Raw genomic sequence first — 27,646 nt, forward strand, 5'->3', positions numbered from 1 at the left:
AGAGAGACTTCCAGAACTAAGGTACTGGTAGTCTGGGAACTGAGGACCAGGAAATTCTAGAATCAACTATTTTAAGCCTTTTTCATGTACAGCCAGTTCCAGAGCCAGTCAAAAGGTCAGAAAAGTCTCAATACGATAACACCATGGCAATACCAAAATCAATAAAGTGTCAAAATCAATATCACCTTTTATGGAAAAAAGGGTCAGTTGGACTATCAGTGGTAATCATTTGAGAGAAGACGGAAAGGATTAGCCAATGCATGTGTGCCACGTCATTTGCGGTGCACACGACTCTAGGAACGGTAAGTAGTGGAGCTTTTATGGCATGAACACGTATAACAGTAAGGCGCGGAGGTATTTTTCCTCGTAAATATCTTGCACGATGTCTGCCTACTGTTATCCATTCACCATCGCCAAGCTCTGAAGTTTTGTCACTACAACCACAAACTTCTTTGTCTGAGGAAACTGCTGATTACTGTCTATCTTTACCAACTACACCAGGATACGGATTTGAAGCTTTAAGTAAGTCCTCTTCTTCTTCCTCTACTGATTCATTGTCTTCATGTTGTATGGGTAGGAAGAAAATGTCGGAAAGAATGCAGGAGACTAGAGGAAACCCAAGCACTTATTGCTGTTGAAAAATCTTATCTTCTACTTATTCCTCACAGTAAAATACAGTGGTATGTGTTTACTAAGCAAGCCGAGGTGTTACTCCGACTATGGGATTTGCATGTGGTTGTGCAAGCTACAAGAATTGAGTTTGACCCAACTATCATTGAACAAGTTCTTGATTACTTCAATGTGGAGGATGAAAGTGCTATGGTTTATGGTAGAAAAGTGTCGGTAACACCTAAGAATATTGCTTTTGCATTCAAGATGCCAAATGAGCCAAAGCCATTTGTAGCAACAACAAAATAGATCAGTGCAGCTCTGAAATAAGATGATGTTGCCAAGAAGAAACGCAAAGCCAGCATGCAAGGGATTCCTGTATAGCAGGTCTAGACATTCCTGTTGCTTACCGCTTTGTAGCTGAAGCTTTCCTTTACTGGGCAACTTCTCTGGATGCTCATGATCAGGTAAGGATAGCTTGGAGCCAGAAGCCCTTTTCGATAACTAGCAATGTGGATTTATCATCAGATGAAGAAGCCCCAGATAACCAGTTAGCTCTCACTGGACAAAATAGGAAAGCCACGCAAGAGGAGGCTAGAAGTTCAAAAAGACCAAAAACTACATTGGCCAAAATCAGTGCTTTCCTTAGGCAGCTAGAAATTCAAGTCAAAACAGTGTCTATTGGAAAGACTCCAGTAGACCAGACTTCAGCTGACCAGTCCAAACAACCTCTCGTCCAGACCACTGGTGGGATCAGCTAGTCAGCAAGGCAAATTTTAGCGACCACCAGTGCAGGAAAAGACCAGTCAGATAGGACCAGTGCTGAACAGCCAGTGGGTCAGACTAATAAGGGAAAAGGACCAGCATTTTAGAGTCCAGTTGGTAAGGTTTGCATCCCTTACAATGAAGCAGCTCTGCATTTAACCAAGAAGGACCGATTACAACCGCTGCAGACTCATCCTCTCAAAGGACGTCTACTCCTGCACAAATCTAATTATGCTACACTACCATATATGGCTCTTGTCACAGTTTATGAGCTAGTTGCCTGTGACCCAGCCACAGTGAATGATGGTTGTTCCGTACTTATTCAGTCATCCTTGAATACTATTTTGAATGCTATAGGACAAATGTTGAATGCCTCAGTGTCAAAAGATGAATTGACCAAGTTAAAAGCTGAACTGAGGGAGACTGAGAAGCAAGTTGAAAAGTTGGAGCAAGAGAGAGGATCCTAGTCCCTGCGGCACAGTTTCCTTGAAAATCAATCAGCTAGGACCATTCAGCACTTAGAAGATAGGTTGTCCAAGATGGAGTCTGAGATACAGACGCTTAGAGAAGAAAAGATAGAGGTTGAAAGAGCTCTTGACAGAATTGAAACCATGCTGCGAATAAAGAGAGTTGATTTCAACTCATTGCTGACTAGCCACACTGCCTTGAAAGCCACTTTAACTAAAAGATACATCTATAATAATTTGAATGAGATATCGAATCCAGAGGGGAATGTTGTTTTCAATATAGATAATCTAAGAGCGCTTATGGAAACAATGCAGAGGGATTTGCAGTATAAACTTTCTGAATACAACAGTGCTTTGGCAAATCAAGCTATCCTGGATTATACTGAATAGCAGAACAACCTCGATGAGGATGATGATAAGGCAGCAAAAGACGAAGAGAAGGAGGATGAACCAAAAGAAAGACATGATGATGATGACTCTCCTCCATCTCCACCTTCAAGATCTGGTGCTGGTGGAGCAGGGGCCAAATGAGGAAATTAGTCCAATACAGACCAGCCAGACCAGTATGAAGGTCAGCAGTCGGGTGATCAGCAAGCTGGAGATCAACAGCCTAGCAACACTAAGAATTCACCAGTGCACCAGTCACAGCATAGTACGGATGAGAAAGGGAAAGGCAAAGCTGTGTGACTGAGGTTCTAAAAGGTGATGAGCAACATTCATTACAACTCATCACATTGAACAAGAGACTAAGACATCAGCAAGCTCCTATAACTAGGATGTATATGGAGGATGATGTTTTTCTGTCTGATCTTGAACAATTTTAGTGATTGTATGTCGGTGCCAGAGAAATGGTCCAACATTGGAAATCAACTACTTTCCATGACCAAGAGGTGTGCCAACTACTACCTGAGCATCCTAGCAGAATTCAATTGCTAGAAAGAGTACCTGAATGGGTACTAAACTCTGATGACAAAATAGCTAATCCACACTGGCAACGGGAGTCTACTACAGACTGTCATTCCCTAGTCATTGAATTAGAGCTCCTGCTAGGGAACATGCCAACCTATAAATGTATGAAGGACGTTAGAGGTCAATTAGAAGAAGTTTTACTACAAATGAAAATTGCCAGGAGAGTTTTGGATCAGAGGGTACAAGCTATTCTTGAAGATCAGGCTACCACAGTTAAGGTCCTTCAATTAAATGACATTAGGAAAACAAGCAACTTATCTCTAAAGACTGTTTCAGCTGGTCAAAGTAACTAGAAAGATGATGCAACACGAGAATCAGGCTGTCCTCAATTTTCTAGAATTTGTACCCAATTCTCCAGTCCTCTTGTATGCTTTACCAGCCAGAGAAGCTGAGCTGCCTAGGTTTCTCCCAGCACTGTATCCTCAACATCTAGAACCAGTAGATCGGCTCACATACTATAATATTACTGATGATCTTCGAGATTATTGGTATGAGCGATCCACTGTCGAATGGAAAACTTGGCAAATACTGCTATAAAGGATCCTCGGGAACTAAAGGAGGAGATACAGAGAATTAAACTGTGTATGGGACAATGGAAAATCCAGCTTAGAGGTCTCACCAAGATCACAATCCAGTTGCTGCAACTTATTGTGGAGTCCTCTAAAATCCCTGAAAAAGATGTTACGGAAACCAAGCCTAGGACCACAGTATAGAGAGATGGCTGAGATTCTCTTTGAAGATAGCATTAAAACAAATCATCCTCTTCCAGAAGGATGGATCCATACTGCTTCGCATTGTCACAAATTGGCCATAACTCGTCTAGCAAAAGGCAAATGCACGCTCTATGATCCCGAAACCAAAACCTATCATCCTCTCACACCTTATGAAGTAGAAATAACTACAGAAAGGCAGGATCAGCTGGAGTAGGAGGCCATTTACAGACTTATCCAGAAGGACAATGCTAGCATTGGGACTTCCAAAACACCAACATGATCAAAGGGCAAGAGGAAGCGGGTTCAGTGGAAGGATACTGGGTAGTTTCATCTCAGAATCTAATGGTGGATTTTTTGAGCCGTTATTAGAATCAGACGATGGATTTTTCCAGCCAATTTTATAATCAGACGTTGGATTTTTCCAGTAAGGTGTTGGAGTTTCTTTGGCTGGACACCCTTGGAATTACAACTATAGGGGTGTCAAGCACTCAACACGCATGAAGTATGGTATAAAGCTAGCAATACCAGAAGAGTTAGCAACTTCAGAAGAGTACTATCATGAGGAACATAGGCCAACTCATGAGGAACATTGGCCAACCCAGCAAGCAGGCAAAGAGGTTCCTCAACATTTCACTGTAAAGAATGAGGATGCAAGAGAGCTACATAAGACAATCACAAAGCACACAGAGATGGAAAGCTTCTTCTTCTTCTTCACAGAAAAGAGAGTACAAAATGACTAAGTGCTAAAGCTGAAAAGTAGCACATATGTACATGCGGTCACTAAGTGTGAACTCGCTAGAAGCGTACTAGGCTGGCACTATAAGTGTAGTCCAGCTGTAGAATCACTGGCAGAGGTCCTCCGTGTCGGTCACCTAACGCGCCAGTGAGTAAATGCCGTAAGCGGCCAAGACCCGTAGTGGATGCCAGCTCAAGGTGTAGAGCTCGACATCTCAACACTCCCCCTCGAGCTCTGCATGTCGCAGAGTCCAAGCATAGTCCGGAAACGTCGAAGCTTCTCAGCTCCGAGGGCCTTGGTAAAGATATCCGCTATCTGCTCCTCTGTGCTGACGTAGACCAAGTCGATGTCGCCCGCCAACACTCGCTCTCGAACGTAGTGGTAATGGACCTCTATGTGTTTGGTCCTGGCATGGAACACTGGGTTCCTAGCCAACTGCATGCTGCTGAGGTTGTCACAATGGATGAAAATCTGCTGGTCCACCTGCACTCCCAAGTCCTCAAGTAATGTGCGTAGCCAAGCTGCCTCGCACGCCGCAACTGCTGCACCTCTGTACTCGGCCTCTGTGCTCGATAAAGCAACCGTAGGCTGCTTTTTGCTGCTCCAAGTAACAGCAGCACTCCCAAAAGAGAACATGAAGCCACTCGAAGATCTCCTATCAACAATGCTACCTGCCCAATCTGCATCTGTATACCCATACAATGCTAATGGTGCATCTGCTGCATAGAACAATGCGTAGTCAAGAGTCCCTTGCACATACCTAAGTGTGCGTCGTACTCCATCCAAATGTGGCTTCCTCGGAAGTTGCATGAACTGACTCTCCAAGCCTACTATGTAGCTCAAGTCTGGCCTCGTGATAGTCAAGTAGATTAGACTACCCACAATCTTCCTGTACATGTTGACATCCTCAACAACATCACCCTTCTCTGCACTCAGCTTTGCATTCACATCCAAGGGAATAGAAATTGGCTTACAATCAGCCATACCATACTTTGACAACATGTCCAAAGTATACTGTCTCTGTGATAGCCATACACCCTCTGGAGTCCTGATCACTTCAATGCCAAGAAAGTAGCGCAACTCGCCTAAATCTTTCATTTCAAACTCCTGTTTGAGAAGACCCTTCACATGGTCAATCTCCATAGCATTGTCACCAACAATAATAAGGTCATCTACATATATGGTAATGACCACAATCCCCACATCACTCTCACGTACATAGAGTGAATGATCAGCATGAGCTCTCCTAAAACCAATACTGACAAGATACTTGGCAATCCTGTCATACCATGCTCTAGAGCCCTGCTTCAAACCATACAAAGCTTTGAGAAGTCTGCATACATAATCTGGGTAACCTGGATCGACATAACCAGGTGGCTGATCCATATACACTTCCTCTTGCAACTCACCATTCAAGAAGGCATTCTTTACATCCATTTGATGCATAATCCATCCTCTAGATGCAGCCACTGCTATGACAGCTCTCACAGTCGTCATCTTTGCCACTGGAGCAAAGGTCTCCTCATAGTCTATGCCATACGTCTGTGCATAACCCTTTGCGACCAGCCTTGCCTTGTGACGCTCAATGTTACCATCAGCCTTATGCTTGGTTTTATACACCCATTTACAGCCAATAGCTTTCTTGCCACTTGGCAATGGCACCAACTCCCATGTGTCATTTGCTTCCAATGCAGCCATCTCTTCATTCATTGCATCATCCCAATGCACATTTCCAACTGCATCCTCAAAACATGTGGGCTCCACATCCTGTATCACCTTAGCCATGTAGGCTTGGTGATGCGCTAGATACCCATCATAAGTCAATTTCTGAACTGGATTTCTGACTCTATTAGATCTGCGCGGTCCTGGGTCACTCCTTTGCCCTCTAGCATCTTCTTGTACTTTCCTTACACCAGGTGTCCTGACAGCCGGAATTCCAAATTCCTCATCAAGACTTTGTTCAGAACCATCTGAATCCATGTCTACATGTGAAAAACCTGATGATGCATCAACCATAAAGGGAGGTTCATCAACCTTTTCCTTTCCTTTTCGTGATACATTCCCTGTACCTGTTGGTGGAGTAACCTGCGTACGTAGTCTACCATTCCATGGTTTCTCAACAGAGCCACGAGAAGAGGACTCTTGTGGTCCACTCAAAACCTGTGACTGTGGCCTCACATTTTGTACAACCACATCATCTTTTACATCAGCCCCAATAGTGCCATGTGCATTACTGTACCAGCTGCTCATCTCATCAAAGACTACATCTCTGCTCACTCATAATTCTCGTGTAGTAGGATTGTAGCACCTGTACCCCTTTTGTTCAAGGGAATATCCCACAAGAATACATTTCTCTGCTTTAGGATCCAATTTCCTACGCAACTCATCTGGTACATGCACGTAAGCTATGCAGCCAAACACTTTCAAGTGTGCCAAATCAGGCTTTGTACCTGTAAACTTTTCCTCAAGTGTTACATCATGCACCGCAGCTGTAGGTGTCCTGTTCATAATGTACACAGCTGTATTTACAGCTTCAGCCCAGAAATGATGAGGCATGTTCTTCTCATTCATCAATGCAGGTGCAACCTCTGCAATGTGCCTGTTTTTCCTTTCTGCGACCCCATTCTGCTGTGGAGTATATCTGCATGTAAACTGTCTGTGTATACCATGCATTCGCAGAAAATCTGAAAAATCATTGGAGAAGTACTCTCCCCCTCCATCTGACCTCAATGTCTTGATTTGCATATCTGTCTCCTTCTCAATCATGACTTTGAAGTCTTGAAAGTGACCAAACACTTCACTTTTGTTACGCATGAAGTAGACCCATACTTTCCTTGTATGGTCATCAATGAAAGAGACATAATACCTGCAACCATGTATACTTGCAGTATCGGTTGGACCCCAAACATCTGTGTGCACCACCTCAAGTGGACTTTTACATACATTGCGCTCATGTGGAAATGAGCCCTTTGACTGTTTTCCAAACTGGCATGCTGCACACACTTTATGCATACCATCCACCTTGAATTTGGGCAAACCTTTTACAATCTGTTTTGATTGCATGCTGCGCAATCTCTGCTCATTGACATGGCCAATGCGTTTGTGCCAAATGTCAACATCAGCCACAACACCTGTGCCCTGTGTAAATAATGCAGCTTTTACCTCAGGCATGTCTACATTCAGCGTAAACATTCTGCCCACACATTTGCCCTTTGTGATCAGCTTACAGCCATTCTGGAAATCTTCTACATAACAGCCATTTGGATTGAAGCGAACCTGCAAACCCTGCTCAACCATTTGTCCAACAGAAACAAGATTCTTTGTAATGTTTGGGACATGAAGTACATCTGCTAAGTACTTTGATTTCCCACTCTTCGTATTTAGAGGTATGTCCCCTACATGAGCAATGGGGTGAGCTGTATCATCTCCTGTCTGCACATAGCCTGACACATCTGGTTTGCGCATATCTCTAAACCACTCTCCACGAGACGTCATGTGATTAGAGGCACCTGAATCCACATACCAAACATCATCTTGGGTGGAATTCTCATGCTGCATAACAAACATGCTGTCATTGTATTCATTACATGTTGCATAACAAACATGCGCTCGTTTTTGCTGTCATCTGCAACTCTGCTAGTAGATGCATAGTTTCCCTGTTCTCTCTTTCTACTTGCTTTTCCCTTTGGACAGTCACGTGACATGTGACCTCTTTCACCACAAGTCCAACATTCTCTACTATCTGGAGTATGTTGCTGCCTGCTTGATCCTGCACCACGACCTCTTTGACTCCCCCTGCCTTGAGACTGGTTTCCCCTGCCACCTGTATTGTTTTGATTTGATTGACCTTCCAGAAATTGGCCCCTGCAACCCCTTGGGCCTCGACCATGACCTCTACCTCTACCTCTGTTGGAGTTAGAATAGAAGGCCTATTCAGAATTATTTCTGCCATGAGAAGAAGATGTGTCAAGGTTCTTCTCCTCAAGAATAAGCATAGAAATCAAATCTTGGAACACGGGGATGTCTTCTCTTGTATTCGTGGAAGACCTAAAATGTACATACTCATCTCCTAGACCATCCAAGAATGCACGGACAATGTCATCGTCTTCCACTGACACTTTAATAGATCCAAGAGCCTCAATGATACTCTTGATCTTCAAGGCATAATCATTGATTGAGAGGTTGTTCCTCTTAACCTGATTTAGCTCCGACTTTAGTTGAAGCTTCCTGGCCTTGGTGTTCACCTCGAACACTCTGCCTAAGTTTCTCCATGCAATGGTGGGGGTTTCAGCATCCTGTAGATAGCCCATCATGCCATCTGTGATGCTCATAGACAGCCAATACATCACTTTGCTCTGGCCTTGTTGCCAGTCCCTCAAAGCTTTCCTTTGTTCTGCTGTAGCATTTGCCTCGGGAATCTCTGGTTCCTTTTCATTGTCTCCTTCTACATAGTCCCAATAACCTTTTCCTTTTAGGAAATTTGTTATTCTGAACTTCCATGCAGGGTAGTTATTTTTCTCAAGCTTCTCAGTAACAATCTGACTGAAACCGTCAGACATCTTGAAGCACTAAGACAAAATAGCTGCAATCTGCAAAAACCTGCAAATCTGCTGAACCTGCTATCGTGGTTCTTGTAACGCTTTCTACACTCAACGAGTGTCCACAATCAAGCGTACATACAACCACTGTACTTGTACAGTAAATCTCTGTATACTGCACTTTGGAGACCTGTTCAGAAACTTGTGCGAAAAACCCCTAAAATTAGCATCTGGTCATGGATTGCGAACGAAGGGATTGTGATGCTCTTGCTCTCTTAGCCTCTCTTGCCTGCACCAGGCTCTGATACCATGTAAAGAATGAGGATGCAAGAGAGCTACACAAGACAAGCACAAAGCACACAGAGATGGAAAGCTTCTTCTTCTTCTTCACAGAAAAGAGAGTACAAAATGACTAAGTGCTAAAGCTGAAAAGTAGCACATATGTACATGCGGTCACTAAGTGTGAACTCGCTAGAAGCGTACTAGGCTAGCACTATAAGTGTAGTCCAGTTGTAGAATCACTAGCAGAGATTCTCCGTGTCGGTCACCTAACGCGCCAGTGAGTAAATGCCGTAAGCGGCCAAGACCCGTAGTGGATGCCAGCTCAAGGTGTAGAGCTCGACATCTCAACATTCACAAGGATCAGACGGTGGATTTTTTTTCCAAAAATTTTGGAGTCTTACCAAAATTCAAGAAAGGAGGGAAGGATGAAGACAGTGGAGATAGTCTCAACAGGCGTGAATTGTCTCCTGGAAGCCGAATAGTAGACTAGCCAGTAATTACCATGGCGGTTACCATAGTAACCTCAAGAGGCTATAAATAGGACCCATTACATTGTAATCGGGTTGATTGTACTTTTGGCTGCTTGTACTCTTTGACTTCTTACTTCTAGTCTCTTGGTTCTAGTCTTTGAAGCTATCTTGAGTTACAATCTCTTCATTTGTAATTCTACTCTGTAATCATTACTACAGTAGTCAATTGGGCTTCAGTCTGTGATACCTTTTATTCGTTCTTCATAAACTCTGAATCTGAACCTGAAACACTTTTCCAGTCATTCAATCTATTTCTAGTCCCAGTAGAGTATTTCAGTTCAGTTAACTATTCCTACTCAGTTTCTATATTCCATTCCAATTTCACTGATTGAACTGACGACTTCCAGTAACTGTAATTTCTAACACTGGAATCAACTATCTAAAGAGATCAGCTCCAATTCCAATCGTTAGCTGTAAATGTTGTCTTGATGACTGGAAACAAATGGGTCATCTTTGTAAGCATATCAACATCCACAAAAATAGAGTCATATCCCATAGATGTAGGAAGTCCTGTAATAAAATCCATGGATATGCATTCCCACTTCATTTGTGGAGCACCAATAGGTTGATGTTTACGGGGGTATCAAATTCATTCAGCTTTAATACATTGACATGTTAAACATCTTGTAACATAGTTCAACACATCACGCTTTAGTCCTGGCCAAAAGAAACTCTTTCTTATAGTAGAGTAAGTCTTAATGTATCCTGGATGTCCTGTTATAGGTATATCATGAGCTTCCTGTAACATCTGAAGTTTGATCCCAAACTGATTTGGAATACAAAGACGGTTGTAGAAGTAAAGGTCATCACCCTCAACATGAAAGCCTTTGATTTGCCTTTACTGCTTCTCTATGTGATTATTTAGGTTCATCAAGTACTAGATTTTTATGTAATATGGGTCACTAGTCATACCTTCTCGAATAAGGTCAATTAAAGAAGTAGTAGAGGTTGTGACAACTGCTACAATACTCTTCCTGCTTAAGGCATCGATCACAATATTTTCCTTCCTAGGTTTATATTCAATTCCAAAATCATATTCGCATAACAACTCCATCCATCTTCGTTGCTGCATATTAAGGTCAGGTTTAGTATAGATCCACTTTAGGCTTTTATGGTCGGTATGTAGTTCAAATCTCCTTCCAAGAAGATAATGTCACCATACTTTAAGAGCATGCACAACGGCCAATAATTCCAAGTCATGTGTAGGATAATTTAGCTCCTGTAAATGTAACTTACGAGATTCATAATCTAGTGGTTTCCTTTCTTGAGACAAAACGCCACCGATTGCTTGTCCACTTGCATCAGTGAGCACATTGAATGTCTTTGAGAAGTCTGGAAGCTATAGTATTGGAGCATTCACCAAAGGTTATTTGAGTTTCTCAAAACTAGCTTGAGCACGTTCATTCCAAGTAAACAATTTAGCTTTCTTAAGCATATTAGTCAATGGAGACGCTGTCTTAGCATAGCCTTGAATAAATATTAGATATAATGTTAAACAATTTAGCTTTCTTAAGCATATTAGTCAATGGAGACACTATCTTAGCATAGCCTTGACAATAACATCCTGTTAAACCAAGAAAGCCACGTACTTCTTGTACTGATTTTGATGTAGACCAAGCTATAATAACTTCGACCTTACTTGGGTCAGTAGAAACACCATCTTTGGATACAATAAATCCCAAATATTCCACCTTATCAATGAAGAAGGTGCATTTGCTACGTTTGGCATAAAGTTGATTTTGACGGATAAGTTCAAGTACTCATCACACGTTGTTCGTGTTCTGCTTTGTTTCTTGAATAAACTAGGATATCATCAGAGAAGACAAGAACAAAATCATCAAGATGCTCTCGAAACACATCGGTCATAAGACAATTACAAGTTGCAAGAGCATAGCAAATCCAAAAGGCATAACTAAATATTCATAATGTCCAAAACGAGTATTAAATCCGGTCTTTGGTATGTCCTCCTCCTTGATTCGGATTTGGTAATACCCTGACTTAAGATCAATCTTTGTGAAGATAGAAGCTCCATGTAATAGGTTAAGTAGTCATCAATCCTTGGTATTGCATACTTATTCTTGACTGTTACCTGGTTCAATCCACGATAGTCAATACAAAGAAGTAGAGTACCATCTTTCTTCCAATTAAAGAGAACAGAAGTACTCCATGGAGAAACGCTGGGTCGAATGAAGCCTTGTTCAAGAAGTTGAGTTAATTGCTCCTTGAGTCTCGGAGATTTAGGTACTGACATTTTGTATGGCCTACGAGCAACTGATTGAGCTCCTGGAGTAAGCTCTATCGCATGATCAAAAGCATGCTTGGGTGGTAACTGAGAAAGTTCTTTGGGAAATACATCATCAAATTCTGTTATCCATTTGGGTTCAAGTGAATCTATCTTCTTCTCTCTAGGGTTAATCTTTACTGCATAATTTTTTTCATTTTTCCTATGACTCTTCATAAGTTTGGTAAAGTTCACTAGTCTGAGCTTAGGCTTTCCCCGTTTCCCCGTAACTGTAACTCTCGATTTTTGATCATTTTGAAAAGTCAATGAATCATCTTTACAATGTATGTGAACATCATTAGCTTTAAGCCAATCCATTCCTAGGATTTCATCGTAGATTCCTATGGGTAAGAATCTGAAGTTTGCAAAAGTATTATGACCATCCAAAACAAAATTCAAGTTATCCACTGAAGTAGAAGATCTAACCTTCCTACCCGTAGCTAATTCTACTGTAACTAGGTCTATATCAAGGTGTTCAGGAAAAATGAGGTTTCTGATGCACTTAGGAGGTATGAAAGAATGTGTATTCCCTGAATCAATCGATAAGGTAAAATGGTTACCTTAATACTCCGTTGGAGTTTGAATAACTAAAAATTATTTATTCACTCCCTGATGTTCAATTGCAGTATGAACATACGCATTTTCTTGATTTCCTTCACCTCTAGCCCCTTGAGTTCTGTTAGCTTGAGGTCTTCCTTGAGGTCTTTGATTTCGTCCTCCTCCTGGATGAAGTTGACGGTTAATATTTTCATTGTTATTATTGTTGACAGGTGCCCCATTCCGAACAAAAGGTGGATTGCCTGGTCTAAAATTCCCTTGGTTTTGAGGTTGTCTTTGGTTTTCGTTAAAGTTTTGCTGATTGAAGTTCCTTTGAATTGCCGATGGTTTGAGAATTCCGATTCAGATTCAAGTTTCTATGTTCATAATTGTCCACCAATCCTGTGAAGCTTGAATTGTTGAAGGAACAATCCCTGGATTGATGACCAAGATCAAGACAAGTGTAGCATAAATGGTCCTATCTAGCTTTCATACGCCATAAGTTATCTCTTCTTTGTTGTGGATTTCTAGATCTTTGTTCCTCCTCGGGACGAGGTCTTTTGATTTCACGAACATTAAAAAGTTCTAGTTTCCTCTTTCTGGTAGTAGATATCTCTATTTCAATGAGTTTTCGTGTATCAAGGACATCTGCAAAATTGGTAAGGCGAAGAATCTGAAGTCTGGTCTTCATAAGATTATGTTGCCCTGATATGAATCGAGCTACCTTGACCTCTTTAGTCATCCCTGCTGGATCATACTTGACAAGGGTTAAGAAATGTTGGTAGCATGATTTCAAATCTCTCGTTCCTTGAGTACAGTCAAGAAACTCATTCATACGGTCTGAATGATAGACCTTGTTTGGATAGCTCTTCTTAAGCTGGGTCTTAAGATATCCCAAGTTGCAGCATTAGGATCAACATTGTTCTCTGTGCAATGGTCTCTCCACCAATGCTTGGTTGTTTTCTCTAGTTTGAACTTAGCGGTGATATCTTTGTTTACTGTTGATGACAAATGAGCCAAATCAAAGTATTCATTCATGTACTCAATCCAATTTTCAAGAACTTTGCCTACATCTTTGCCTTCCCCGCTAAAATTCCCAGGTTGTGACTTGCGAAGGATAGCATTGATGTCTCTATCGATGATGGTGTATTGAGGAACAATAGGTGCATTTGTGTTAACAGCAGCTGCATTTCCTCTAGGAGGCATGGTAACTTACTGCACCATATCAATCAAGGTCACACCTTAACAAAATATTCTATTCCGCTTGAAGTCCTTAAATCAAATAGAATAGACGTTTAAAGATAAGATGAGAAGAAAATAGGAGAAAGAATAATGAATAATTTAGTCCAATTTCTATATCACAAAACTTTGGGTTTTTGAAAGTCTACAAAGTGTCTTGAAAGTTTCTAATAAATCCTATTGGCTCTAACATAATGCACTTGATAATATCCATTGTGACATCCTTCCACCAATGGAGTATAGTTGTCCCATTCCTTGAGTATGTCTGATGGTTGAGTTCAATAATCCTTTATGATCTTTGGCTGGAACATCTCTTCGTTGGCGTGTGAGTCATACCATTCTTGAGTAAGAGATTTTTTTGCTATAGGTTACCCCATTTCGGTGTGAATAATCGCTTTCCTATACTCGAAGTAGTCATCAAAGAAAACAGATTCCTTTGGAAACACATCCGATGTGTCCCATCTCACTGTGCTATGTATGTTTTCACAATCTGCTAGGCCACTAAGGTCTTATGTAGGCATTGTATAAAATTTTTACATTGCGAGGATTGTAGATTAGTGACTTACCAAATAAGTCAAAGAATAAGTTCCAAGGTACCGCGCTATAGGAATGTCAGTTATTGTTTTTGCACTGCCGTCCCCATACATTAAATATAACAATGTCAAAGCCTCTCATAGCCATTACTAAAGGAAGTATGTTTCTGGCTATCTACGTTTCTTTTGTCGGTCTTAGGATAAGTTCATAGGCATTTATGTACAATATTTCATTCGTGACAACAATCTCCATTCCCAACTTAGATTGTATCCATTCGATGCTCCCAATAGGCGAGGGTTTGTGTTCAGGGGGTCTAAAATCGGGGTTCCCTGTAGCGTAATGATATCAAGCTCAAAAGGTATTTGGTACAATGAAATTTGTAGACATCAACCTTTTCTTCTCTCCCCCGTTATGCATGGTAGTGACAAGCCTTTGCACTTCCACTCAAGTTTGGAAATGCTCTTCCACCATAAAGCGAGAGAGTATATCCTCCCATAACCCTCGAGGTAAACGATCAGTCATCTATACACACACCCCATGACTCATGTAAGTTAGAATGATGAAAATCAAGATTCAAGCTCAAATATTATATCCTCAAAACAATATGTGTTATATCAAAATCAATTTTTTATAACCGCAAAAGACCAAAAAGGTACATAGTGTTTCTAGGGAGATACATTAATACAAAACAGTCCTATGAACCAATTCTTGGTTCCTAAAATTGTGGTTCTTCCCTTATACTTGTTCATATATCGGGTGTCAAAGTTGAACACTTCAACTTGTGCACTAAAAGTTACGTCTTTCTTTTCGTACCATTCTTCCCCCGGTGATACATCCTTGGGTGATAATCCATTAAAGCAGTTTTACATAAGCATGTCATTCATTTACATCATTTCTTTAGAAGTATCTACTTGAGTTCTCTATACTATTGGTTGTGCTCATGCAAAGTCACCAATGCACCTTGGTTTCTCATAGTCATCAAAGGTAATGGTAACATTGTGAGGATTGTATTTAAGAATAGGTCCATTGACTCTATTGAACCAATCCTGGGGCACATAATAGAATTGATTGCCCCCATTTGACTTCTTCCATACTCTAATTATGACCTTCTCACAAAAGCAGTATCTTTGGTTTAGCATAAGGGCCTTCTTACTAAGTATGAGTTCACGAATCGGTATGTCCAAAAGAGAGCATAAGTTAAGGTAAAGAATATATCCTTGCACTTTAACATCGACTTCTTGGATATTTTCCTTCACCCAAAGCTATGGTTTGGTTGTGAACCTATCAGGCACTTGTGTTCAATGTTCAGGCTGAGCTTCAACATATAACTCCCATGCTACATAAGTGTTGGGTACAAGGTAATCTCTAGTCCCCTTTGAAACTCAAACCACTTCAATTTCCCAATGGATACTAAATCCAACCGCATAATTGAAAAAGATTCTTTGTGCGAAATCACTCGGGAGTTCATCTAAACAATTAAGAAATCCATCTAAAACAAGACAATGAGAGAGAAAACTTAGTACACATGTGAACCAAAACTAAGTCTATGCTTCTTTTATTCCTTATCAAAATTTGATTTTTATGATTTCATTACAATATTATGGGTATCTCGGAGCTAATTCTCTAAATATTCTTTCAACTCTCATGACAGGGTATTCTCTCAGACCTCCCACGCGCGACAAAGTGGTCTGTAGTTATCTTCCAACTTCTCTTTTCCTATGACAGCTCCAAGAGCTTCAAACTTCTTAGCGACTTCAACAATCCTTTGAAGGCGATCGGGGAGCACCACATACGGAGAGTGAGAGAGAGAAGGAGACACACGACACATAGATATGGGTGGGGAGACTCAAAGAGTGAGCAGCCCCCTATACACTTATGCTATGTATAAGGTATACAAGTCAGTGGGTGCCCAGACTCTGGGCGGCCGGGCAAGGCACAGACGCCTATACCCCAACAACCTCCCACTTAAAGGTGACTGTGCCTTTAAGCAAGAGAACCTAGTCTAAAGACTACAAAGATGAGAGAAAACCGCTCTCAACCGACGCCCACTAGCTCGCTTTGATCGTGTGCATCCGGTTGTCCTGCTCCTGTGTAAGTCCATACACCACCAGACGTACCGCACACGTACTGCAAGTATGTACGCAATACATGCATATCATCCTCGTGCACTATGCCATCATCAGTCAACAAACGACTGACAACCCCAACTGCAAATGCTCCCACTGCAACTGCGATATCTGGTCTCAAGATCAGCATCTCATACATGAGACCACCGAATGCCGATGCAATGCTAGCGGGCCCTGCTATCTCTACGGAGCATGCATCAACATATATATCCCAGGCAATAGGCATCTCTGACTGACAAGGCGTGTCAGCCACATGCATCTCCTGACTGTCCACAAAAGATGCATCAACCTGTCGTGCAACCTCAGAGCAAACCAGCTGCTCTAGGTGTCTGCTGGAAGACATATCCTGCACAACTATATCCGCATGCTCACTGTCGAGCATAGAAAGGAATGACTGCATAATGGCTGATATCTCAGCCTCCTCTGCAATCATCCACTGCAAACATGACCACTCAATCTGCTGTGACTCACTAGAGCTCTCATGCTCTAACTCCGTATTCATAGACTCTTGCACAACGTCCTCCTGTCATGACTCACTAGAGCAAGACCGCTCTACCTGTCTATCCTGCATAGAAGTATCTCGCACAACTGACTCTCTGCTTTGCTCAGTCACTAGAAAAGCATGCATGTTTGATTCTGTCACCTCTCTGTGTGACTGCTCAAGTCGTGCCCCAACTGTGTGCACAACGAGCTCACTACTCTGCACTCCATGCAAAACACCCTGCAACCCACAAGCAAAAGAGACTCGCTTGCTCTCTCGCTGTCTACCTGGCTGCATGATCACAGAGACAACACCGTCTCTCGCGTGATCCACATGCAATGGGTAACCTGTACCACTCCTGGCACCTCTCGCAATCACTAGCGAACCTAAATGCATCACAAAATCTCGCTCTCGTAGATAAATCTGACATCCACTATCCCGTAACTGTCTGACTGAGATCAAATCCTGTCTCAGATCTGGCACATAATGCACATGACGCAGGGTAAATCTCATACCACTGGGCAAGGACAAACATACGTCTCCTGCACCCTCAATGTCATACAAAAAACCATCAGCCATGTGCACACAACCAAGTCTCCCACTAGAAAACGTGCTAAACCACTCACGATGCGACGTGACATGGAAAGTAGCATCTGAATCTAGTAACCAATGTGAAGACAATGTGCAATCCGATATGCAATCCGTAGACATAAGATCGTCTGAAGACAAGTTAGATGTAAATGTGACATCACCGTCACAATTATACTCAGTAACCACCATACCGATCTCACTAGCATCTGCCATGCCCAAATCTGCATCACGCATCTGTCGCCTCCGTTATCTCAAACGCCTGAAACATCGACGCCTAATGTGCCCTCTATGTCCACAATGCCAAAATGTCAAGTCTCTATGCCGTCGAGACTTACATGTGGGATCAATCTCTCCCATGGACATAGAAGTGGGACTAGACTCCCCTGTAGACATGGATGTCGCGTACATAGCATGTAAACTCTGCCATAAAGCATGAGTTGTAGTCTCCCTCGAGACCTGCCAGTAAACAGACTCAACCAGATGCAAACGAATCGTAGACATTGCTAACTCATCAAGATCCTGCCAATCATCATCACGCATAGACTTGGGCTTCGCCGATAAACCACACAAGGGTTTATCCTGCCCCAAATCCGTCAATGCAACAAGCATATGTTCCTTCCAAGCAACAAAATCTACACCATCAAACTGTGTCAGACCATAACGCTGGAAGTCAAATGAAAAATCAGCCATAATGCTCACAAAAGAGCAACCAACAATGAGTAGCAAATGTCAACCAAATCAGCCCTAAACTGGCTCGAATCGCATCAACAAAAGTCTGCAAATATGGCTGTAAATCAGCCCCAAAATTCAGCTCTTAAACAGCTGCATAAACAAGTCACAAATGTGTCCCAAATCAGCCTACAACTGAGCCATACATGGACACCTGCAAAGAGGAAACAATGGCTGAAAATTCAGCACCCAAATAAGCCCTCAAACCTACCTGTAAACTTGTAAACCTGTAGCTGAAACCTGCTGAAAAACCTCAAGCCATTAGTGCTCGAATCGGACTACCTAGCTCGTAGCCACACAAGCATACATCACAATACTCACTCCTATGAGTGTGCCAAGATACCTGTATGCCTGTCAAACTCATGAGCTAATCACCAAGCCCACAATGTGCGGTATCGATGCATACACACGCACAAATCTCCCATCTGCAGAGAACACCGCACGCAAATGCTGAGTGCAACACGCAATCTCTACCTAGATTGCATAAATGATACGCATAAAACTCCTGGGAAAATTTCGCCAGATTTTTGTCAGTAAAATGGCCACAAAACCAGTAACCAAACTGACAACACGCTCAAAACCATGAGCAACCAAAGCACATCAAACCGCACTCCAAATGCATGCACCAATCTCCACACTTTGCATGCATCATTGCAAACACCTACAAATCTAGTACACAAATATCTGCTTTACCTGTGACTGTCAAAAAACATGCTCGAGGCATACATTGCCGAGCTCAAAATGCAATCACATTAGTCTCCCTGAGCATCAAACCACATAAGGCATACATCGTATCCTCCCACCTGTGAGGAAACTTGCAGCAAATATCACTCTCACATCTGAGAGCAAACCATGTGTGGAATCCTCGACACACAATAAACAACTGCTGCTGCAAAAAATTCAGCGTTCAGAATTTTAAAATTCTGATATGGCGAGCGTGTCCAGAGCGTGCCAAAACCCCAAGGTAGACTCCTGGATCACATGTATCCGAGTCCGGGTGTGAAAGCTATGCCAAAAACCTCCGTTTCGACCCAAAAACGCAGCATAAATTGCCAAAAGAGGGCTGAAAAATGCAGCTCCTCAACCGTAGCTCAAATGAAGTTTTTGATGGCTCGAATGGCTTCAATACGCTAGGACATCTACTGGAAACGCTCTCGGAAAGCTGAATTTGCCGATGCCGAAGTCGAAACCCTGTTTGCACTCTTGAAAGTGCGCGTGCACGTGGACGCGATTTCAGGAATGAAACTAGCTCTCCACTGTCATCGTGATTGTGCACACACGCGCTCCCTCCGCACCTACGCTCTGATACCAATTGAAGGGGATCGGGGAGCACCACAGACGGAGAGTGAGAGAGAGAAGGAGACACACGACACACAGATATGGGTGGGGAGACTCAAAGAGTGAGCAGCCCCCTATACACTTATGCTATGTATAAGGTATACAAGTCAGTGGGTGCCCAGACTCTGAGCGGCCGGACAAGGTACAGAAGCCTATACCCCAACATCCTTAACATTTGAGAATGCATTGCCAAGTAGTAGGACATGTCTTCTAGGCCTAACCATATTCTAAGTTGAAGTAGTATGAGGTTGGCAAGCCAATCTCTTGGATTGTCGTCAATATAGATGAAGAATTGACCGAAGGATTCTTGGTGACGGGTAAGGTAGCTGCGATCAACACTCTTCCAACAAGTTTTGCTTCATGGTATGCCAAAGACTTTGGTCCCAATTTCTAAGTAAAAGAGTTCCCATTCATCCCTGGACAATCATGTCGCCATATTGTTGAACACTATGGTCAAAACCTCGTCCCCCTGGTTAAAGCATTCAGACGTCACTCTGGGAGCCATTTGTTACTACAAAACAAATATTCAAATAAAATTACATCGTCGTTGTTGAACACTTCAATCACTTTACCATAACTCAAACCAAACACTTCCACTCAAGAAGACAAGTCAAACAAGTGCCACCAACCAATGTTACTTATAGATGCATCATGAATATAATATCCTTTCTCAAATAGCATGCATGAATGCATGCACGATGCATAACTAACCCGACTAGTATTACGCTTTGAGCTATCCCCATAACCTTAAGCATTGGATCTGATACCAGGTGAGGGATACGCCTCCCCGAGCATCTACGCACAATATATACAATTTACACCTTTATGCAATTTTCAATATACATCAGAGTTGTGGAAGAGTTTGCATAGGAGAGGAGTTCTCAGCACCTAGCATGGTGTTTAGGCCATGAGTCGGTTTGCATCCAGAGGCACCTAGCGACTAGTACAACCCTTCAATGGGTGTTATGAATGAAAGCGTACTCAAGAAAAATATAACATTGTGGAGGGTGAATATATGTGTACACCGCGTTCCGGGAAGAGAGAGAGAGACAAAATAGTGGAGGGTAAAATAGAGTGCACAGAGACACAAGAAAATGACAACAGTGGATCTTTAAATGCCCATATAAATGGAACAGGAAACCATGTATTAATGCAATGACAAAATCTGGGTATACCATAACATCAAAAAGTTTATGACAAAATAACTAGGAGAGCACCGGACCCTGTGTAGGGATCGGCCGGTCCACCCATCCACTTCTACTCCACTAAGGACAAAGAGAAATTAACTTCATCGGGAGCGAGCCAGAACAACTCCAACCTACCTGAGCCAGACATAGGTCGAGGCCGCTTCACCTCCCTCCATGAACCCAAGCTCTGAAAGGATCTTAAGTACCAGCAGGTGGTAGGGTATCAACACCAACCATACCATTTTAGGCATCACACCTCTATGATGCCCAACACCGCGTGTTTAGGCAAAGCCAAGGTAAAATTTACGATGCGTTAGCCATGTAGGTCATTCAACCCGCGACACACTAACCATGTAGATGAGCCTAACAAAAAGAAGAAGACGTGGCAACATCCCCGATCCAGCAAAGCCCCAGGTAAACGACCCTTTAGTTTAAGTCTAAGCGATATAGGTGATCCTAGTCTTGCAGTGATGTTTCCATGAGATAAAACATGAGTCCAATCATAATAGCTCTTTCCGTATGCACAAACAATCTTTTCCAAGCAGTTAGAATGTACATGGTCTCTACCCTTACATGTTTACCATAAACCATCTTGATCACTTCATGATCCAATCCAAAACCATAAGCCGTAATCCAATCACATCACACGGGTGATTACTCCACCCTACTTGGGTGGAGCACGACCAATCCTGCATAACCACTTTAGAAGATAACATGGCCGTAAAAATTTTGGCAGCATAACCAAATCCAAAAAAAAAAACCATAAGCCACATCTTCTTCCACCATAAAATTTCAACCATAATCCATGAGGGAATCTCAGCCCTTAACCATAAATCATAATCACACTGAACCAACTCCCACACTTGGAGTTTGACACATCCCCTACAATCAATCGGAGTCTACACACATGTGACTCTTAAGACGTGATTATTTCATGCATAAAAAGAGTCCAACCACCAACTAATCATGATATAAAAATCCAATTTTGATAACATTCAACCATGCAAAGTTGATACATCACATCTGCACTTCACCTCTCTAGCACATAGACCTAGTTTTGACCTAGAAAGGTGCAAAGCAGTCATAACCATCCGTATGAGGCATCCACATCAATTCATGAGTTCCCATACATCATATTATAACATTCCAACACCATAAACATGATGCAAAATAGCTACGATCTTTAGGTCAACCATAAATCATAACTTCATACATATGCAAAAAATCATTTTTTGACATTTTCGGGAGCATGCGAAACATGCAAATGAAAGTATTTTATCTCAAACCAATGCATCAAGTTCAGCTCTATAATATAGACCATCACTCTATCACATCACTTTGACCATATGGTACTCACACAACAAACGATAACCCCAAAAGAAAGCCGCTTTAATCATATCTACCTATGCGGTTAGAGATGTTTAATCATACACTCTCACATAAGTTTATGGCCATCTAATAGTTGAAATCAACTCAAAACAAAACCATAAAACATATTAAAACATCTTGGTCAACTCACGACGTCATATGGAGGTCATATGGTACCCCCCCTATACGTGTAAGTAAAATCGGTTATAGAACAATTAATAACTCGCATTTCCGAAGTGATAACGGAGACCTAAATTTATTTATCATCAAGTTTCATCAATCTTTTCAGTTGGTTAAGTAGGTTTGCCCATCTGGTGAATCTATGTAGTGGTTCTCCAAGGAGTCTGGAGTCAAAAAATTTGGTTGTGTAGTGGACATCAAGCTGTTTTTTTACCATATCTCTTAGCTCGTGCGTGTCTTTCACATGACACTTGAGAGAGAAAATGTTCTAAATGATGTGTTTTATCTTTGGCATAAAGGATTTGGGTTGATTCATAATGGTTTGTGATTTATGACCAAAACAGTGTCCCTACCGCCTCTATGACGTGATTCAAAAAGCGCTTTTTATGCACGCACGTGATCATAAACATATCATTGCATAAATTAGCGTGTTAAACATGATGAATAGTCATGGGGAAACTATGTATGTACTCGGTTGATCCATACATGCACTCATAGGTGAAAAAACAATCATCGAGAGGGTGTCTACTCAGAAAAATGACATAGAGAGAGAAAGATGATGGCTATGGAGTTTAAAGATTCTCACCGTGCTTTAGAATTGATTAGGGCCTACCAAAAGGCTTCTTGCTTTGCCACAAGAGATCGGTGATGAGAGCTTTGTAGAGGTATCCGCCACGAACGCTTTCGAAGAGAGTGTACACCATGAAACGAGAGAGAAGATAACAAGCAAGTAGAGAGAGAGTGTCCTTCTTCTTCTTCTTCTTCTTCCTCCCAAGAGAGAAGAGCTTATGGAGATGGTGATGAAGAGCTTACACTACTCCGTATAACAGATACGTATAGCCTTGCGGTAGTAGATGCAACAAACCACACTGAAAACTAAGGCTTGCAGGTGCTTTTATAGGCTCTGCAGCTAGCTCCAATGAGTCCCAAGCATAAATCTAGTGCTAGTTTTTGAGCTAGGAATAGCTACAAGCTTTTGGGGACTTTGCTAAAAACAAGCCTTTGCTTTTAATGGTCAACTCTCCCACTTATCATTCAATGTTTACAACAAAATTGGGTATCTCAACAATATCTGGCCAATTAATGGACACCGTAGCTAGACTATGCCGCATTGTAATGTCTCGACATGATTATGACTTCCCTGTACTGTCCCAGTGTATTTACAGTACCGCTTTTAATAAAAATAATTTTCATAAAAATTCTGTGTGGTCCCGTTTTTGCTTTGGGTGATCATTTTTAAATCCGACAGAAACTAAAATTAATATTTTTACATTTAGGTCATCATAAAAAGCACATTGCTTTTCAAAAACGCCGAAAAACACAAAAAGCTAAAAATAACATAAAAAGAAAAAAAATAAAATTGAATCACGGGTCTTCCTCGTCCACCGGAATAAGAAAGCGGACTCGCTTTTCACTAAAAAGCACTAAAAATCATGAAAAGCTATAAATAGCGTGAAAAGCACTCAAAAAGCAGATTTTTACAAAACTGAACCATAGCTTCCTTGGAACATGTAGATTAAGGATCCGACCTTGCTTTTCGCAAAAAAGCACCATTTGCATAAAAAGCATGAAAAATCTAAAAATAATGGATTTCTCCAAAACTGCACCAAACGTCCGTCTAATCTACTGGAATATGGAAACGGCCTTGCTTTTTATTTTAGAACCTTGCAGTACTGTCAATCAAGCATCTTAAGTAAATATTTGGCAAAATAGATATTGAAAGCTATTTTTCTTATTTTTAGAAGAGACCCAAAAATTGGGAATCTTACAGTGGGTGCGTGCGTCTCTCTCTCTCTCTCTCTCTCTCTCTCTCTCTCTCTCTCTCTCTCTCTCTCTCTCTCTCTCTCTCTCTCTCTCTCTCTCTCTCTCTCTCTCTCCGTGACTCGTGCACACTAAGGAGGGTAGGGCCCAAGTCGATTCCCTCACGCTCTCATCTCTCTCTCACATAGGTCCCCCAATAAGATGCAGGCCTGAGGCCGCATTTTCTCTCACGTGAGGCATTTTCTCTCTATCGAGCGAGGCATTGGCTTCACCGCCCACGCCACGGCATGGAAGAGGTGGCAAGAATTCAACAGAGGGGATTGCAGGATGCAACAGGAGATGCAGTTGAGGAAGAAGGGCATGGGGGGCTTGCTTTGCAAGGAAAAATCTAGAGAGAGGACGAAGGGTGAATCTCTCGAGATTCTCCTTAATAGAACTGGAATAGAGCCAGTATATAGTGACATCTCTAGATTTACAATGCATTTCGTAGGCTTTGGTTTTCTCATGTGACACAAAAATATTGCAAACAACCATTGGACTTTGCTAGCGGCCCTGCTATACACCTATTGGTTTAAAAAAGTTTATGGCTGTTTTAGATTTTTGTTATGGATTTATATATAGCTTTTGTTCTGGTTTTTATTAGGCTTTGTTAAGTCTTTTATTGAATTTTTTCTTAAAACATTGTCGTGTTGTGGCACATTTATAATGCAAAATCAAAATGTTCACCTCAATTTTTTTGCTTTTTAATATATGGGACCAAATACGTGTCATATGCGTGAGAACGATTGTCATGGTTGCAGTCATATATATACCTTGCTAGGCAAGAGAAGCCCTAGACGTGGTGGCACCATTGTGTGTTTTTTCACATATAAACCTGCCTAATTTTCTTTAGAAATGTACATATGTCAAGTGCATCGGGATGGAACACTCATTTAGTATAGTAAGTTCCATGCAGATGATCTTGTCCAAAAATAGCACATTTTATACGCCATCGCAAACAATACATCTAAAGTGCTTGTTATGTGGGAAAATGAGATTCTTTGAGACAAAAGTGATTTTTCCACAAATTTAGGGAATTTTCATCTCATTTGGGATTTTTATCAGAAAAAAAGGACATTTTTGGTCTAAATACGATAAAAAATGGCCATAAAATAGCAAAACATATTCCAAAAAATGACAAAAAAATAACTATAAATGCTAGATCACTCATGGTGGCCATGGCTATTAGAAGGAAAATATCATTTGTGAGAAAAAATGAGCTCTTTTAAGCCTCTCTATGAAGGGATACACATGTTGCTTCTATTGTGTGCCACTGCAGTCCCGCTTTGTTCCTACCATGTATTTGAGTGTGTGGGTGATAATTAGGGTTTTCTCTCCTCAAAAATTTGTGTGGGCTTGCCTATGAAAGTGTTAAATCTTCCATGAAATGGCCTCAACAAAAAATTGAAGGAGGAAGGGAGGGTTTTTGATAGGGCCAACAAGCATTGTACCTGTGCAATTGGGAGCGATGCTATACCAAATCACCACACACAAGAATTTTGACTTGATCTTGGTTCTTTTCTAGAGTGAAGCTTTCATGACTGTAGTTTTGTTCATTTGAGGTGTTTCTCTTGCTTTATAATGCTTACAATTTGCTTGATTTTGCTATGAACCCTCATAGTTAGAGGGCCTACACTTCCCTAGCCGCACTACGCACTTCTTGACACACTTTTTGGTGAACTCGACGTGAAGTATACTAGGGTGAGGGTTTGTGAGTATGGGAAATCAAAGGTAAATGATGCAATTCTCACAAGACTTATCAAGTGCAAGGTCACCATACATTATATAGGTAACTAAAGTCAAGCAAATGGAAGAAGCAGTCGAAATCGCATTACAAGCAATGTATGAAAAATGTGATATCTTTGAGGATTATGATCTAAGAGGATATATTGAGTGCTATGTAAGGGAGATAAGGCTTCAAGGGGTTCCACAATCCTTTATACAGGTAACTAAAGTCAAGCAAATGCAAGAAGCAGTCGAAATCGCATTACAAGCAATGTATGACAAATGTGATACCTTTTGAGGATTATGATCTAAGAGATATATTGAGTGCTATGTAAGGGAGATAAGGCTTCAAGGGGTTCCACAAGGATTCATGATTGTGTCCTTTGAGCAATTAGTTATTCCAGAGCTTATTTAGCAAATCCAAGACCTTGCAAGGGATTATGAAGACAATTGGGATTACTTTGAAGAAGCCATTAAGCAAGAATATCTTGAACATGTAGACTTGGAGATGGAGTGGACTGATTCCACGATGTCAAATGGAATGTTACATGTACCAAGTGATGCATGTGGTCTTAATCAAGTTTGAGAAAAGTTGGAAGCCATTATAGATGAGTGTCTTCTACAAGATGACCAGTATTACATGCCCAAGTTGAGGACATATTCAAAGTTTTGTATGAAAATCTAGATATTCCATTTTCTTTACATGAAGTTTGTGCTTTTGGGGGTAAAGATATGATGTTTCAAGGCTCGCAAAATAGGGCAGAAGAAGTATGTAGAACCCAAAGGAGACTGAATATTCGGTCCTCCTTCCAGCCAAGCTTTTATAGGAGGGCCCATGGCCCTTTGCCCTAAATGGATCCCCTGTCCACACCTTTAGTCCGGCCCTTGGCCTAGGTCCGTGACTCCCCTAGGTCGGGCCCTGCCCTCTAGCCCTTGGCATGGAATTACTCCCCCCTTGGAGAAGTGTTTTCATCCTCAGAAACAAAAGTGGGAAACTTCTTCTTAAGACAACTAATGTTTTCCCAAGTGGCGCCTTCTTTGGGTCAATCTTTCCACTTGATTAAAGCTTGTCGATGTACATGATAGTCAAGAATCCTCTTAGGTTCATGCGGTGGGGTAGGAGGTTCAATGAAATCGACCAGAATCTGTTTTTCAATGACATTGTCGTCCCCATGTAATTGTTGCGTAAACGGTTTATATGAAATAGCGGATGGACACAAGAGTGTGTCAGTAATGAGAGTTTGTAGGCACGATCACCAAATCGCTTAAGTATCTTGAAAGGCCCACAATATCTTGGAGATAATTTAGGTGTTGGTCCACTCTCTGGCACACGCAAAAACATTTCTTTCCCATCCTCAAAGGTAACTTGCCGGCGTTTCTCATTAGCGTACTTCTTATACTGATCATGTGTTTTCCAAACATTTTGACGAGCGAGTTTCAACATATCCATATGGTCTTGGAGAAAATCCTTAACCTGTTGGAGTTTTTTGGCTACCAACCCCACTGTAACGGGTGAACGAGGTTGAAAACCATACATGAGCATGAAAGGACTAAATCCAATCGTGACATGCTTAGCACTGCTGTAAGCAAACTCAAGAAGAGATAGATACTCTTCCCAGTCTGTTTGTTTCTTGCTAACATATGTGCGTAGCATCTCCTCTAGCACTTGGTTAACTCGTTCAGTTTGACCATCCGTTTCTAGATGATCTGATGTACTGAGGTTGAGTTGTGTACCCAATCATTTAAACACAACCCTCCAAAAATGACTGTTAAACTTGGGATCACGATCACTCACAATGTTACTTGGCAAGCCATACAACTTGTATAGATTGTCCACAAATAACTTAGCTAATTTTGGAGTCTTTATGGATGACTTTGTTGGAATAAACTTACATAGTTTAGTCAACCGGTCTACGACCAC

Source organism: Adiantum capillus-veneris, chromosome 10 (genome assembly GCF_014529385.1).
Source record: "Adiantum capillus-veneris isolate H3 chromosome 10, ASM1452938v2, whole genome shotgun sequence".
Taxonomy (NCBI): Eukaryota; Viridiplantae; Streptophyta; class Polypodiopsida; order Polypodiales; family Pteridaceae; genus Adiantum; species Adiantum capillus-veneris.